Raw genomic sequence first — 16,764 nt, 5'->3', positions numbered from 1 at the left:
GAATCAATGCCCCCCACCCTACCCCAGCTGTAACAAAATAAAATAAAATAAAATAAAGTTGGTGTGTATGTGGGGGGGTGGATTCTAGAAAGGAAGCTATGAAGGGATGTACCACACCACTAGTCTCTCCCTGTTTTCCTTTATCCCTCGAGTGCTGTGGGCCCTGACCATTCCTAAGAAGGCACAGATCAGAGACTGCACTCTGTGACTGCACTCAAGTGACGGCCAGAAGGAGAGCCAACAAGGCTAACTCTGATTCTGACTGTAGCATGACAAACAGTAAGAAAGGGGGCCGACTGGCCAGCACCTGCCTGTGGGGTGTGATCACCAGCAATGAATCTTGGGGACCCGGCAAGTGGTTCCAGGAGTCGGGGAGATGCATCAGGGATCCTATCTGAGCCCTGGATCTTAGAGACTTGGGTTAAGTTTAATTCCTTCCCAGTCACTTACGCGTGTGTGATATTGGACCAAGTCACTTAAACACCCTGAGCCATATCTCCTTTACCTGAAGGGAGTAATATGCCTTCTCTTTAGGCGGTCGGTTTGGTGGGATCGGGGGAGGAGACTGCAGGTTGCTAAACAGGATTTCATGGTATTGTTTGGTTCAACCCTGGGCCTAAAATGAAGGAGATACTCAGTAAAACATGTGCTGAATGATTACCTAAGTGATCCTGCCACTGCGTCACCCGGGTGGGGCTGTGCTTGATGCCTGGTGGACGTGTTTCCCAGGACAATTTCCTTAGACCCTCCCACATCCCCCAGAGATCAGGAGCTGTCTGTCTTCTAATCTGGGAATCATCTATGTCCTATGAGGAAACATTACAAGTTTAGCTACATAATATATCAAAAGGCTCTGTCCAGTAACCTCTTGATGTATACGATCTTCCCCAAAATGGCTCCCTCGCCAATATACCACCACTGAAAATTCACATTGTAGTGATGGTGAGAAAGCCAGAGGCTTTTGAACCTCGTTTCAGGATCCATGCTCATTTTGGAGAAGTACCATTCAGCATTTTACTGAAGGTTCCTCCTCTAAAAGGCTTTGTTTTGGGTCCACCCAACAGAAAGAATTGCAGATAAGGCACCAAAGCCCTATCTAAAACCTACAATCTAATAGGAGGAAATGACTGTGCAGACACGCGTGTGTACAGAGGCAGGCCGTAGGGGGGAGAAGTGGGAAGACAGAGTCTTGAGACTGTCTTGCTAATTTCTGTCATTCTCACAAGGCCTATTGTTCTGTTGTGCCCAAAATAATGATAATAATAATGCTAATGAGGTAGTAGTAATCATGTTATTGCGAGCATCCTGAGTACTGAATGGCATACCAAACGCTGTGATCAGAGCTTCAGGTACCCATACACTGCTTCCCTTAATTTTTACAACTCTGTTAGGTAACTTCTCTCGCTGAACCAGATTCCAGATAAGGGAATTCAGGCAAAGATTTTTTTTTTTTCCTCCCCCTCTGGGAGATGCTAATGACAGTCATTTGCTTCTTCATCTGAATTTCAGTACCACATAAAAATTTGGGAAACAAAAATGGAAGAAAACTTTTGATTCTAGATGCTTCTAGAAAGGGGGAAAGAAGAATATTACCATGACCTGAGTGGTGACTATGTGCCCTGCACTTTCACATATATGATGTCATATAATCTTCATTTCAAGGGGAAGAAACAGAAGGTTAGAGAGGAAGGGAAGGTTAGGTTGAGCCCAGATATGCCTGACTCTTAAGTCCATGATGTTTCCATTCTATCGGTGAAATTCTGGCTCTGCCACTTACTACCTATCAAAGTCACCTACTTTTCCAAACCTTAATGGTAAAAGGGTGATGAAATGCTTGCCCCTCTAGGGCAATAAGAAAGGGGACATTTTGAGAAATCATGTAAACTAATTGGGGTGGTCTAAAAACTGAAACAGGGACCGATCCCAAATAATTCAGCAAATTATTCAAATTCAGATAAAAGAGATATAAATAGAACTTTTTTTTTCTTTAAGTCAGGTATCAGGGTGCCCGGCTGGCTTGATTGGTAGAGTGTGTGACTCTTGATCTTGAAATCATGAGTTTGAGCCCCACATTGGGTGCAGAGATTACTTAAGAATACAAAAAAAAAAAAAAAAAAAAAAGTGTTACTATACCAGTTTGACCAAACTGTTGGGAGTATGGAAGAGTTATTTCTGTTGTTTGGGTGAGCCATGGAAGAGTCCATCTAGAAGGTGACATTTGAGCCAGACCTTGAGGATAAGTAAAAAAAAAAAAAAAAAAAGGAAGGAAGTAGAAGGACGGATGTAAGGAGAAATGAGAGAGGCAAAGACATGGAGGTGTGAAATAGTGTGATGTGTCCAGGACACAGTGAGCTGTAGAGAAGGACCAGGGTTCCAGGGACTCTGAGCTTAATAGATGATGAGCCTAGAATGATTGGACCAGACTGAGAAGGCCTTGAATGCCACGCTAAGACCTTTGGACATAATTCTGTAGACAACTGGGAGCCACCAAGGGTGACTACCCGAAGAATCCACAGGGACAAAGAGTCTGAGCAGGGCCTTTTGCCATCCTGTTCTTGTGATAATCACAAAGTCCCATGTTCAGAACATCACAGTCTGTTGCCATGGAAATAGTAATGGGCCTCACTATGGGAATAAATTATCCTCATCATTATACCTTTCTTCTAAGGAACTCAAAAGTGTTTGTTGTATGTGTTTTCTTCTCTTTCTCTCTCTTTCTTTTTTTTATTTCTTTCTTTTCTTTTTTTTTTTTTTTTTAATAGAAACACCAGATGGTGGTTGAGGGAAAGAAGAAAGCCTAAAGACTGTTGAATTAGAGGAGATTTCAAAGGAATGGAAGGAAAAACACAAGTTGAATTTTGAAAGGTTTAATCAAAACAGATGGCAGAATACCTCAGCCTGAGGGAAGGGGAAAATTGTCTCAGAACCCATCTGAAGTGGGAGCTTCTTCACCCTTGCTTCCTGGGTCCCTGTCTGCTGCCTCTCTTCTCAAGCTGGGTAACAAGGAAGCTCTCAGCACACTCGTGTGTGTGTATGTGTGCATACATATACACGTGTGCACACATGTGTGAGCCTAGGACATAACATAAATGACAGAAGAATTAACATTGTTGCAATGTTTTTTAAATTAGGTTACTATAAATATTGATTTATTATGCATGGGATCTTTATTTTCAGAAAAAAAATTTTTTTAAATAATCAACAGATCGTTTTACTATCTTCACAAAACTGTGCCTGCTGTTTCCACTCAGGGGGTAGAAGGAAACTATTATTTTTGTGTATCTAATTTGTACACACTTTTCTATATCACTGTATTTTAATTACCTATTTTAATTCAGTGTTTGGAATAGAATAATCCTCTGAGGTAGGCATTGTTATTCCTTATTATAAAGGAAGACGAGGCCCATGGAGATTGCAAATATTATTTGGAGTCTGGTTAGCCCAGGCATTTTCCAAAGTTCCAGAAAATTTCTGGCATTGCCACTCTAGAACTGAGGAAAGCCGGGCAAGTTATTCATCCTCTCTGGGCCTCAGTTTCCTCTGTACGACAGGAGGAAAAGTCTGCCTCTGGCATTCTTCTTCAGAAGCATGGACAAGCTGTGGGACCTGAACATTCTCTGAAGAATGCGAAGCATTAGGCACATTTTCTGATAGTCTGTGCTCATCATTTGAGATCTCTGAGTCCCTGTCTGGCTAGGCTGCCTGGGTTATTCTGAGAGGACCGACTGTGTTCTGAAGATTGAAATATTTACATAAAAAACAAAAAAAATGTGTAAAATGCAAAAGGCAGGGAGAAGTTGGGGCACTGGGTTGGCCGTAGTGGTTATATTTATACAACATGGGTTTAATGGGTATCTACTACATGCCGGGCACTGGGCTCATTGGTGGAGCTACTACCATGAACAACATAGGGGTTGGCTATCCTAGAGGGCATAGAGAAAGAGGAGTCAGGCAAGAATTCCTACCTGGAAGCTGCATTTAAAATAAGCCATTATTAGGGACACCTGGGTGGCTCAGTGGGTTCAAGCCTCTGCCTTCAGCTCAGGTCATAATCTCAGGGTCCTGGGATCGAGTTCCGCATAGGGCTCTCTGCTCAGCAGGGAGCCTGCCTCCCCTCCTTCTCTGCCTCCCTCTCTGCCTACTTGTGATCTATCAAATAAATAAATAAAATCTTTAAAAAAAAAAAAGCCATTATTCTCCATGAAGGATTACCTTCCTGAATCTGTATCTCGTATCTTCTTCAAGGAGGGAAGGAAAGCTGTATCACTTTTAACCTGCTCTCCCAGTGAAGCACGTGTCCCCACTCATTTTGCTTCCTTACCGCACACAATGCTTCTCAGCTTCCTGACTATTTCTGAGGTTTCCATATGAACCACACATTAGAGGGATGGGGCAAAAAACGCTGGCGTTTGAGTGCTTTATCATGCTGCCTTTTATGGACCGCACTCCTTCATGGAACTGTACTAGAGGTTGATAACCCAACCGTCTGGCTGCACGTTGTGGTTTTGCTGTGAGCTGGGAATGGCAAGAGGCGGTCGAGGCAGCTCCAGTGTAATGGGGAGGGAGAAGGATTACAAAGAGGTCCAGCCCGGGGATGGGCCAGCTCCTTTGCTTCAGGATGATCTTGAGTTCTTCCAACCTGCTAATATTTTTTCATAAAAATCTATACCTTGGGGTGCCTGGGTGACTCTGTCAGTTAAGCAGCTGCCTTCAGCTCAGGTCATGATCTTAGGGTCTTGTGATTGAGCCCCACATTGGGCTCTCTGCTTGGTGGAAAGCCTGCTTCTCCCTCTCCCTCTGCCTGCCACTCCTCCTGCTTGTTCTCTCTCTCTGTCAAATAAATAAATACAATCTTAAAAAAAATTAACATATACTCTAAATGCAACAATTTAAATTTAATCTAAATTTAATAATATATGACAGGCAGGCGATCCATTAAAAAAAAAAAAAAAAAGCTTTACCTTTTGGTGTGGATGTCTCTAACACATTCTCTCTCAAAGTCCTTTATTGTTTCTCTGTCCCACTCTGCTCCACCTATGTCATTCTGTGCACCACCAAGTTTTACTGAAGCTTAAGCAAATTTAGAAGTGTGTCTTTGTGGTGGTTCACAGACCAGTGGGACCAGTGGGACCTGTGGGAAAATAACAGAACCTTTGCTGAGGAAGAGAGCTGAGGTAGATCCAAGGAAGTATATCCCAAAGAGGTTATAAATGGCAGGAGGGTTGGAGAAATTTGGGAGAGCCTGTAACCAAACAGGGCTTGGAAAAGCCCAGAACGGCAGCAGTTGGGAGCAGAGAAGTGGAAAGGGGGTAGGGGGGGTGGTCAGGGAGGCAGAAGCCATTAGAGAGAACTTGTGCATTTTTCTGACCACGGCAGATTCATTTTAAGGCAACAATAGAAGGACTTAAGGACACCGGCCATGGCCTTGGAAAGAATTTGGGATTTTATTCTATTAGTTATTGGATTGGATGTTAGGTGGGACCGAGAAAGAGGAAGCAAGGAGTCAAGAGATGGTACCATTTATGGAGGTGAAGCATTTTAGATAAGAACCAGGATCCTGGACTCTGAGTCATTTTATTTTACCTTTGTTAAGTCCGCATTGTGTTTGGATGCAGGAGCCTGAGACTGAGAAGAGATTTGGGTTGGAAAATGAATTTGAGAGTTGTCAACATGGAGATACTTAATGCTGTTTTCTGGTGTAATCATCCAGGGAGAGAGTGTAAAAGTATTATCATTTGCATTTTAAAAGATGAGAAAACTCAGGGTAGGGGGAAGTTAAGTAACAGGTCAGTATGCCCATTCTGCGACCAGCAATTGGTGGAACCAAGATTCAAACCAAGGCTCACTGATGGGCCTAAAGAATAATTACTGTCATTTTTGTAGCTATTTTTGGCTATTCTGTCTTGCTGAGGTTAAGGGTTTGGCTCTATTGCATTTATGTAAAACCAGCTTCGTACCCTAAATAGCCCCCATAAAAATCCTCTGCATGGGTAGTCCAGTGCCCTGGGAAACCCCCAGGCTCTGCCTCCCACCTGTCATTACAAACCACTTGCCTTGTCCTGGGACCTCAGTTCCCATCCCTTGCCCAGCACCTGGTTATTTCTGACCCTTAGCCCAGATCCTTTGGCTTGGCACTTCCGTGGGACTTTCTGTTTGGCATGCTCCCAGCTTTGCCCATGCATGCTGTCTTTCCCTTGGCTCCATAAGTCATAGCCCATGGGCCAGTCTTTCCTCATCTCTGAGCTTAGTCCTGGATTCCAGATCCCGAAAGCAAGTAGGGTTCCCTGGGTGCTTGAATGTCTAAGAGGAAACGACGCAATTTCCTGTCTCTGCCCCTTAATATATATTCTTTCCATTGAGGCATCCTGGATATATTCTTCTTATTCCTGTCTTATTATTCCAGACTTGGGCTAATCTAGTAAGATACGATTGATCTTCATTTTATTATCTTGGCTCTTCTGAACCTTTTTTTTTTTTTTTGCTTTTCGCTTCTATCTGTCTCTTATAGACTTTTATACCTTCTTATATTTTTAAAAAATATTATTATTATTTTTTAAAAGATTTCACTTATTTATTGATTAAGAGAGAGATTGAGAGAGAGCAGGGAGAGGAGCAGAGGGAGAGGGACAAGCAGACTCCCCGCTGAGCATGGAGCCCTACACAAGGTTCTATCTCACAATGCTGAGATCATGACCTGAGCTGAAATCAAGAATCGGATGCTTAACCGACTGAGCTACCCAGGTGCCCCATACCTATTTTTAAAAACCTTTTTTCTTCTTATTTCCAGGTGTCTGTTTTTCTTGAAGACTTTTCCTCATTTCATTCCTGTGTGTTGCTCTCTCCCATACCATATCTGCTTATTGATAGCTTCAACTTCAAAAAAAAATAGTTTAAACTTCACTGTTTGCTTTCAATGTTGACCAATTCTCATTCTTGTTCTGAGATGTCTTCTTACAATCCACAAATATTGTCTGGGGAAGGGTCAGGTATTCAGTCAAGTGTTTCCTTCATTGCTAAGTGCAGGTTGACCTTCAGGTCAAATTCACCTATTGGTTATTTATGGTCAGCATAAAGCTGACCATACCAGATGGTCTGGTAGCCACACTGGCCAGCCATTGAATGTTTTAAAGATCACCCTGGCTAAAATATACTAATATTTCTAGAATAGAGGCATGCTGAGAATGCCACCTGTTAACTTTAGTTGGCTAGAGAACTCATTGACTCTAAATGTCAGCTTATAAGGCTCCTGGTGGCCCACTGAACTCTTATGTTCTTTCTGGAAATAGGGTGGTGAAATAAACACATCAGAATCCCAAACAGAAGGTTTATAGGACTTCCTTGCTGGGGATTGCTGCTGCTAGGACTACCCCAAGAGATGAGATTTCCCTTGCCTTTGTTTAAGGCTTCTCAACCAGGGCACCTTTGACCTTTGGGGCAATAGAAGAATCTGCAGGGGTGCCTGGGTGGCTCAGTAGGTTAAGCCTCTGCCTTCAGCTCAGATCATGATCCTAGGGTCCTGGGATCGAGCCCCGCATCGGGCTCTCTGCCTGGCGGGGAGCCTGCTCCTCCTCTCTCTCTGCCTGCCTCTCTGCCTGCTTGTGATCTCTGTCTGTTGAGTAAATAAACAAAATCTTTAAAAAAAAAAATAGAAGAATCTGCAGGTGCAAGGGGGAGGATTGCTTGAGAAACACAATCCATATTAGAATATACTTTTATATTAAAAAATAAATGGAATTTTTTGTTTTCATTATGGGAACTAAAGAAAGTAAAGATGCACACATGCAGAAAATGAAATAATTTCAGTAGGGAGGCCAGGGAGAGGGCATGATTTTTCTAATTGTTGTTGTTATGTGACATGTAACAAGACAAGAAATACATTTTACACCTCAATTGAATACACATTTGTGTGTGCGTAAAATGAAAACAAATTTTTTTAGACAGTTCTTATTCTTTTTTTGTTTTTAAAGTGCTGGTCGTGACCACCTACACTGACTATAGGATCCATGGCTTGAAAACATTTCCCTCAGGTGGCAGTGTTAAGTCTTGAGGGAGGGTGACATTTTTAAGCTTATTAATTATTTTTTTAAAAAAGCTTTTTTTGTTGTTGTTTGAAGTTGACTTGGCCCTTCAGACTGCCAACTTCCTTCTCTTCTCATCTTCCCAGGGTCCCTGTTACGATTACTTTCTTTGATCCCAACTTGTCCAGGCAATGTGTGACAGACAGTGTGGAACCAGTGTGCTACAGAGTGTGGAAATCTTAGGTTATGTATCCCAGGGAGCTGGTCAATGGTAGGCACATGGTTTCACGACTTAAACCTAAACTTATCTGACCACCTACTGAGAGCTTGATGAAGAAATTGATTAATAATAAATATGTAATTCATTCGCTTTATCTTGTGATTTTTAGTCCTATCAGGTAATGTTCATCTCTAATTCTCCACAAAAGTCCAGTTCTGAGCTCACCTAGCTGACAAGGAAGCAAAGCTCCATTTTCCGGACATGCTGGAGGTCTCCCCTTCCCACACGGGATGTGTCCCGTTCCTCTCAGCCTCTTGGAATCCAAAGCAGCAGTCTTCTGCTGATCCCTCCACTCCTCAACATTTCCTGTAGCTGTCTCTCTTGCTGGGCTTCCTCTTAATCTGCTGTTTAAGTTAACCTTTTTCGAAGAGGGACCTTCTGATCTTTTCTCCTATTTCCTGAGCCTCTAGCTCCTGTATTCCTTCCACCATTCCCTTCCCCAGAAGGTAGGAGCCCAGACCAGAAGTATCATGTACCAGCCCAATTTCTTCAATCCAGTCTGATGTTGTGATTTTTCCTAGTCTACACCAATAAGATTCATTGCCACATTTCAGATTGGTGGGAGAAGGAAGGGACTACCTTATGGGCTCTGAATAGAGACAGCTGCCCAGTCTGCCTATTGTAATTACTGGGGGGTGGGGGCAAGGGCCCAGTGCAGAGTTAAGAGCATAGATTTTTGGAGTCAGGCACACTCCCTAATGGCTCGTGACCTTTCTGCCTCTTTTGGCCTTTGGTGGTAATCCTGTTGCCTACTTCACAGAGACATGGTGAGAATAGAAAGAAAAAAACGCAGGTAACACAAGTTCTGGAGCCTAGTGCATACTCAGTGAGTGAAGCTATTATCAGCTCTCGTCTCTGGGAAATGTACATTATGATAAGGGTTGTCCACACACTCGAAGTGAAATGGGAAGGTCTTCTTCCTTGCGTGAAGTACCTCCTGGGGGCTTGTGGCTTCTCTGCTTCTCTCTGCACATCTGTTTTCCTCCATCTCCTGACAGCTCCCTCTGCCATTCCATCTTTTCTTGCGTCTTCAACTCTGGTTGGCAATTTCAGCCCCCACTGCCGTGTTTTTTCAGTCCAAAGACGCAGGAGAGGGAAATGGGCTTGCCCAGTTCACCTTTTGGCATCAGACCTTGTGGGTAGGATGGTCCTGAATCCGGGGCCCACTTCTTCCATCATTCACCATGTGGCTACTTTTGGAAGGACGGGTGGTGTGGAGTCTCCCGGGGACTTACTCGAGAAGCTATACTTGGAAGAGAAAGTAGAAAATGTCTCTAGTTGAGCTTCAGGTTCAACATATATCCTTGTTTCAATCTAAAGAGTCCTAGTAGATGACAATAAAGTTCTACCAATGTGATGAATGGTGCAAAAGTCACCATTTCACCCACTTAATAAATGGGAGGGAACATTTGCTTTATGAAAAGGACTCTGCTTTCCATTAGGAACCATCATACGATTTCTTCAAATAGCAGCTGATTTTATGCTTCTTATGATTGCCTGTAACTTTCTTTCAGGAAAAGTAAGTTGTTGTTTTTTTTTTGTCACCACCCCTTTTTCTATGATACTCAGCCTAGTTCATTGATTTACATTCTTAGACATATACCAATCTTTTTTCTCCCACTAGTTTAATTATTGCATCCAGCTAGCCATAACCTCTCTTTTTATGTTCCCACTTTATTCTTTATTTTCTACTTACTCTTCTTTAAAAATTAATTATTTCTATTAACATATAATGTATTATTTGCCCTAGGGGTACAGCTATATGAATCATCAGGCTTACACACTTCACAGCACTCACCATAGCACATGCCGTCCCCAAGGTCCATAACCCAACCACCCTCTCCCGACGCCCCTAACCCCCAGCAACCCTCAGTTGGTTTGCAAGTTAATTTGTCTCCCTCCTGATCCCATCTTGTCTTGTTTCATTTTTTCCCTCTCTACCCCCTAAGCCCCCCATGTTGCCTCTCCAATTCCTCATATCAGGGAGATCATTTGATAATTGTCTTTTCCTGATTGACTTATTTCGCTCAGCACAATACCCTCTAGTTCCATCCATGTTGTTGCGAATGGCAAGATTTCATTTCTTTTGATGGCTGCATAGTATTCCTGTGTGTGTGTGTGTGTGTGTGTGTGTGTGTATGATATATATATATATATATATATATATATATATATATATATATCTCATCTTCTTTATCCATTCATCTGTTGATGGACATCTAGGTTCTTTCCATAGTTTAGCTATCACGGACATTGCTGCTATAAACATTCGGGTGCACATGCCCCTTCGGATCACTACATTTGTATCTTTAGGAAAAATACCCAGTAGTGCGATTGCTGGGTCGTAGGGTAGCTCTATTTTCAACTTTTGGAGGAAACTCTATGCTGTTTTCCAGAGTGGCTGCACCAGCTTGCATTCCCACCAACAGTGTGGGAGGGTTCCCCTTTCTCCGCATCCTCTCCAACATCTGTCGTTTCCTGACTTGTTAATTTTAACTCTTCTGACTGGTGTGGGGTGGCATCTCACTGTGGTTTTGATTCGTATTCCCTGCCTACTTACTCTTATACCTTTTTTCCCCCTCATTTCAGTCTTACTTGTTTTTGCTATCTTCTGTGTACTTCACACTGGTGGACATCCAAGGATGCAGATGAATGAGCCTCCAGGAAGAGCTCTCCAGTGCTGCAGCAGTCACATCCAGGCTTCCAGAGCCCAGAAAGACCAGGACACTGTCCCTCAGGTGTCTTCTATAGATGCTGTACCATGCAAGGGCTAATAAGCTTTAGTTCCACAGTGAAGTCCACACTCTAAAATTGTTATCAGGAACATGGAAGACCTGACCCCTTCCAGAAACATGTTCTTGTTCTATATAATGGCCCTGACTCATTAACTCCCGACTTCACCCCCTAACATCTGGCTTTCTCCACTTGGATATTATTTCAACATCTTAGCACATTTACTTATTTAATTTTTAATTTTTAAAAAAGATTTATTTGTTTATTTATTTGAGAAAGAGAGAGAAAGAGAGAGAGAGAGAGAGCAAGCTGGAAGAGGGTCAGAGGGAGAAAGAGAATCCTGACCTGAGGTCATGACCTGAGCCGAAACCATAAGCCATTTGCCTGACTGACTGAGCCACCCAGGTGCCCCTCCCCCCCACCTTAGCACATTGGAAATGGAATTTACTATATTCTCCCTCAAACTCTATCCCTTTCTGGCTTCCTTTCTGACAACAATGAGAACGATAATGGTGAACTGTGCTGCCTCCACTCCTGGAGGACATTGTCAACTGTGCTGCCCTTTCTCACAAATCATCTTATTTGTGCCTCACAAAACCACTTGGAGGCTGACAGCAGCACCTGACAGGCGAGGAGACAGCCCAAGAGGGAATGTGACCCATTCAAAGTGACAGAGGTGGGCCTTCTGACTCTTGGTTCCGAGCCTTGCACTAAGCCACCTAGTGCTAGCCTCATGTTGTTTCTGTTCCTTCCTGTTTCAGCGTGCCCCATATCTAACACATCACAAAGTTCTCCTGAGTTCTCTCCTGCGGTGCCCACACTCACTCACTATCAAACCCGTTCAACAACTGCCTCCTGGTGCGGGTCCTCATCTGTTCCCTCCACAGCCACAGCCAACACCTCTCCTTTCCCATTCTTCCCTTCTGCTCTCACTCATCCCGAAGATGTGTGTTGGGACATGAGGCGGATCTGACACATTTTTTTCTTTCACAGCTTCTCCCCTCTTTTGCCATGTCTTTCTGAGGTCTCATTCTGGCTTCCAAGCAGGACTGAAGCATGGGTCTCATGTCCAGCAGCTGCTAGGACAGTGGCACTATGTTAGTAATACCTACACCGGTTTGAATAGTAAAATATCTGTGGCTAATTGGAAAAATTGTATGTGTAGATATGCTGTTCTCATGATATCACTCCCTTGTGGCCTACATCAACCTCCTATTTCCTATTTTGGAAAATTCAAAATAGGCCCTAGATCCAAGCCTGCCCATGAATTGTGAACTTGCTAACTTTGCCCTAGGTACCAAAGCGATGCAGCGCTTACACTGTCTGGGCCAAGACTCAAAGATGCATGTAGCCAGGGCCTCCCTTCAAGGGTAGATGAGGGAGACATCAATTTCAATGATGCCAGAAATTTCCTAAGGAATAGGAAGATAACTAACACTTACTCTGCACTTTTTTAAAAAAAAGATTTTATTTATTTATTTGACAGACAGAGATCACAAGTAGGCAGAGAGGCAGGCAGAGAGAGAGGAGGAAGCAGGATCCCCACCAGGCAGAGAGCCCGACGTGGGGCTCAATCCCAGGACCCCAGGATCATGACTTGAGCCAAAGGCAGAGGGTTTAACCCACTGAGCCACCCAGGGGCCCCTATTCTGCAATTTTTGATGCCACCACCAAGTCTGATATTTTATCCACTTTATCTCATCGAATGCTAATGTTAACCCTGTAAAGCAGATAATGATGAGGGGCAGGGAGGGTCCCAGCTTGGCCATCCAACCTGACCTGAGTCACAATAGTCGAGGGATAGTATCCAGAAACTGGGTAAGAAGGGACTATTTGCTTGAAGCATTAAATAGGGTCTGAGAAATGACTCATCCTAAGAAGAGTGGGGCAAATTTGGGTGAAAGTGGGACAGGGGTCATCAGTATTGTAAGCCGCCTGAAACTCACATTATCTGCTGAGTCTGCTGCGGGGCTTCTGGCTTTAATCCTAATGAGGTTGAACAAAAAGGCAGAAACAAACAAAGCCATTTCACTGGAAAGCTGTTGAGGCAAGATGTTATGACCTGAGGCACCTTTGCTGGTCAGCGTGCAGCCCCACGGGGCTCTGGCGGGACACACAGTGACCTTGAACTTGAAAGCATGGGACACCTGCACCCTCAGCCTAGGCCTTAGCCTCTCAGCCACAGGCTTTGCCCCTGATCTCACAGCTGGAAAACAGGGACGTGGCCCACTCCATGTGCTGCTTGGATGACTACAGTTCTTCAGGAATACTTACGAGACAACCACCGGTTCTGCGGTCTGTGCCCTTTCCCCACTCCCAGAGCTATCTGAATAAAGTCAAAGAGGCTTATTTCACAAACTCTATTGTTGTTGGCACATTTTAGTCACTATGCATTCCCACACCTGGCTGGGATCACCTGGGGAGCAGACCACAAACATATCTTCATCTCCATGATACGATACGGATGAGAAACCAAGGCTTGAGGAATTTGAGTAACTTGCCTAAATTAATGCAGAAAGTAGCAGCACTTGGATTAGAATGTAGGTCTCCTTCATTTCGAAGCCCATGCCCTTCCCACTATCTTATTTATTCAACAAGCATGTACTGGGTTCTTACTACCTGTCAGGCCCAGGAGGCAAACAGGAAATAAATGAGATTCTGCCCAAATGAAACTCACACTCAGTGGTAGAAGAGTGATAACTGTTCACCAAAATTCGTGGGCTCTCTTCTTCCTGGAAGTGCCATGGTTGGGCAACATTTCCCAGCTTGCTCTGCAGCTGGGTCTCCAGCCTGCTGAATAGGAGTAGAAACAGGGACCGACACTTCCATACAAGCCTCCCTCTCGTGTGTCTCTACCAACTTTGGAAGCCATGTGCGGGAAATGGCAGAGCTGTCTCCACTGATGAGGAACATATGATTCGGCCTGCTACATGAACAAGAAATCAATTTATATTGTGCTTGAAATGTTATACATTTAGGGTTTTTTTTTTTTTTAATATAGCACTCGCTATATCTTAATGGAAACATACTCCCACATGAATACTGCCTAGAATGGTTTTCTTTTTACCAACAGAACTACAGATAAACTTTCCTCCTTTTCCAATTAAATGGCTTTCTAGAGACAACTCTGAAAATCTGGGGGTTTGCATGGAAGGCGATAACCTGCTGGTGTTGACTGAAAGGGCAACACCGGCGACCTTCGGGAGGAAGCTGGTCTTGGTCCCGTGTTGCCCACAATGATGGGACAGTTCTTCCTAAGTCTGGCTCTGTATGAATTATCCCACCTTGCAAAAAGGCTTGATGCTACATTCTCCAACCAGGCTTCTTCTATCAGTTATAATGCAGGTGACATCGTTACCTCTCTCTGCCATGCTTCTGTTTTACTTTCAATTTGTTGAGAGCTTGCTTTGGGAAGATGAGTGCTACTTACTAGATGCCCACAGAGACCTTGAAAGTTATCCTAATCTTTGGACAAATCAGCAGTCAGGGACTGATTGTATGATGATTGATTGTGTAAATAATCTTCACAATCGAAATAAGTGGTGTACTATGACTATGCTTTGTTTCTAGGACAGTTTTTCTGGAAGTTAATAAGTGTGATTTTTTTTTTTTGTTTTAAATATTTTTAGTTTTCTGTGAAGCTACCATGATTTTTTCCAACCGCTAGTATTTCTCTGTCAAAGGTTTTGAAGCAGGATGATAAAAGTGCTAACTGTAGAAGAAAAGTAGATAAATTGGGAAATATTATAAGTAAGAATGTATATTCATCAAATGGCATGATTAAAAGAGTAAAAAGGAAAAACACAGAATGGGAGGAGATATTTGCAATACATGTATCCAAAAAAGGACTCAGGTCCACATCATATAAAAAACCCCAATAGATCAATAAAAGATCAATAAAAAAAATGGGCAAACGATTTCAATAGCACCTTACAAACCAGTATTTCAAATAACCATAAATATATGAAAAGGTGATCAACTTCATTAGTTGTCAGGGAAATACAAATTAACAGCACAGGGAGGTCCTATACATCTACCAGAATGGTTAAAATTAAGAAGGCAGATAATCCATTGGATCTCTTCCCCACTGCTGTTGGAAATACAAATTTGTAAACTCATTTTGGGTAACTGTTTGTACTACCTATTAAAACTGAACTTACAGAGCACCTGGGTGGCTCAGTTGGTTAAACGTCTGCCTTCTGTTCAGGTCATGATCCTGGGGTTCTGTGATGGAGCCCCACATTAGGCTCCTGGCTCAATGGAAAGCCTGCTTCTCCCTCTCCCTTTGCTGCCCCCCTGCTTCTGCTTTCTCTCTCTGTCAAATAAATAAATAAAATTTTAAAAAACAATAATAAATATGAACTTAACTTTGTGAACCAGCAGCTCCACTCCTTGTGATATACCCAACAAAAACGAATATATATACTCACAAAAGACATGTACGTGAATGTTCATAGTGGCACAATTTGCAATGCTTAAAAACGGAAAACAGGGCACCTGGGTGGCTCAGTTGGTTAAGCAACTGCCTTCGGCTCAGGTCATGATCCTGGAGTCCCAGGATCAAGTCCCACATCAGGCCCTCTGCTCATCAGGGAGCCGGTTTCTCCCTCTAACCCTCACCCCTTTCATGCTCGCTCTCTCTCAAATAAATAAAATCTTTAAAAAACAAAACAAAGCAAAGCAAAAACTGGAAAACAAATGTCCATCCACAGTAGATTGGGCAAGCAGTAATGTGCTCATAAAATACTCTACACCAAGGAGAATGAGCAGACTATTTGCAACATTATGAATGAATCTTATAAAATGCAACAGTGACTGAAAGAAAACTGATACAAAAAAAGCACATAATATATGATTCAGTTTACATAAAGCTTAAAACCAGGCAAAACTCAGGTGCCTGGCTGGCTTGATCAGTAGAGCATGCAACTCTTGATCTTGGGGTTGTAAATTCTAGCCCTGTGTTGGGCATAGAGCTTACTTAAAAACAAAAACAAATCAGGGCAAAACTCACTGATGGAAACAGAAGTTAGTTTAGTGGTTACCTCTGTTGAGAAAGAGGGCTTGAAGGAAATATCCTGGGGTGCTGGTTATATTCTATTTCACAATCTGCTTCCTTTTTTCTTTTTATTTTTTTTTAAATAAAGATTTTATTTATTTAATTGACAGAGAAAGAGAGTGAGAGAGCATAAGCAGGGGGAGCAGCAGGCAGAGGGAGAAGCAGGGTTCCCACTGAGCAGGGAGTCCCATGTGGGGCTCGATCCTTGGACCCTGGGATCATGACCTGAGCTAAAAGTAGATGCTTAATGACTGAGCAACCCAGGCATCCCCACAATCTGCTTTCTGATTACACATTGTTCACTTTATCAAAATTCTTCGAGCTGAGCACTTACGTTATGTGCACTTTCCTACATGCGTGTTATACTAGAATGAAAAAAAAATTTAAACCTACCAGATCATGTAGACGTACTGAACAAATACTGAAAATTCTAGGAAATGAGATACTTATGCGTAGAAAAGCTCCACAGTCTCTGAATTCATCATTTACTGTCAGATTTGCCCTCTGGAATGACAAATGTAGATTCCAGTGCGTGGACTTCTCCAGTGGAAAGGCACTCGAGCAGCATTTTTTCCAATCATCTATCCACACTCCTTTTTAAATTTTATTTCATCTATCTATTTTGAGCGAGTGGGCGTGTGCGTATGCGCGCACATGCGTAGTGGGGAGGGGCAAAG

Source organism: Mustela putorius, unplaced genomic scaffold, assembly GCF_011764305.1.
Source record: "Mustela putorius furo isolate JIRA1106 unplaced genomic scaffold, ASM1176430v1.1 tig00000281_pilon_pilon_pilon, whole genome shotgun sequence".
Classification (NCBI taxonomy): domain Eukaryota; kingdom Metazoa; phylum Chordata; class Mammalia; order Carnivora; family Mustelidae; genus Mustela; species Mustela putorius.
Note: the sequence above shows the minus strand (reverse complement) of the source record.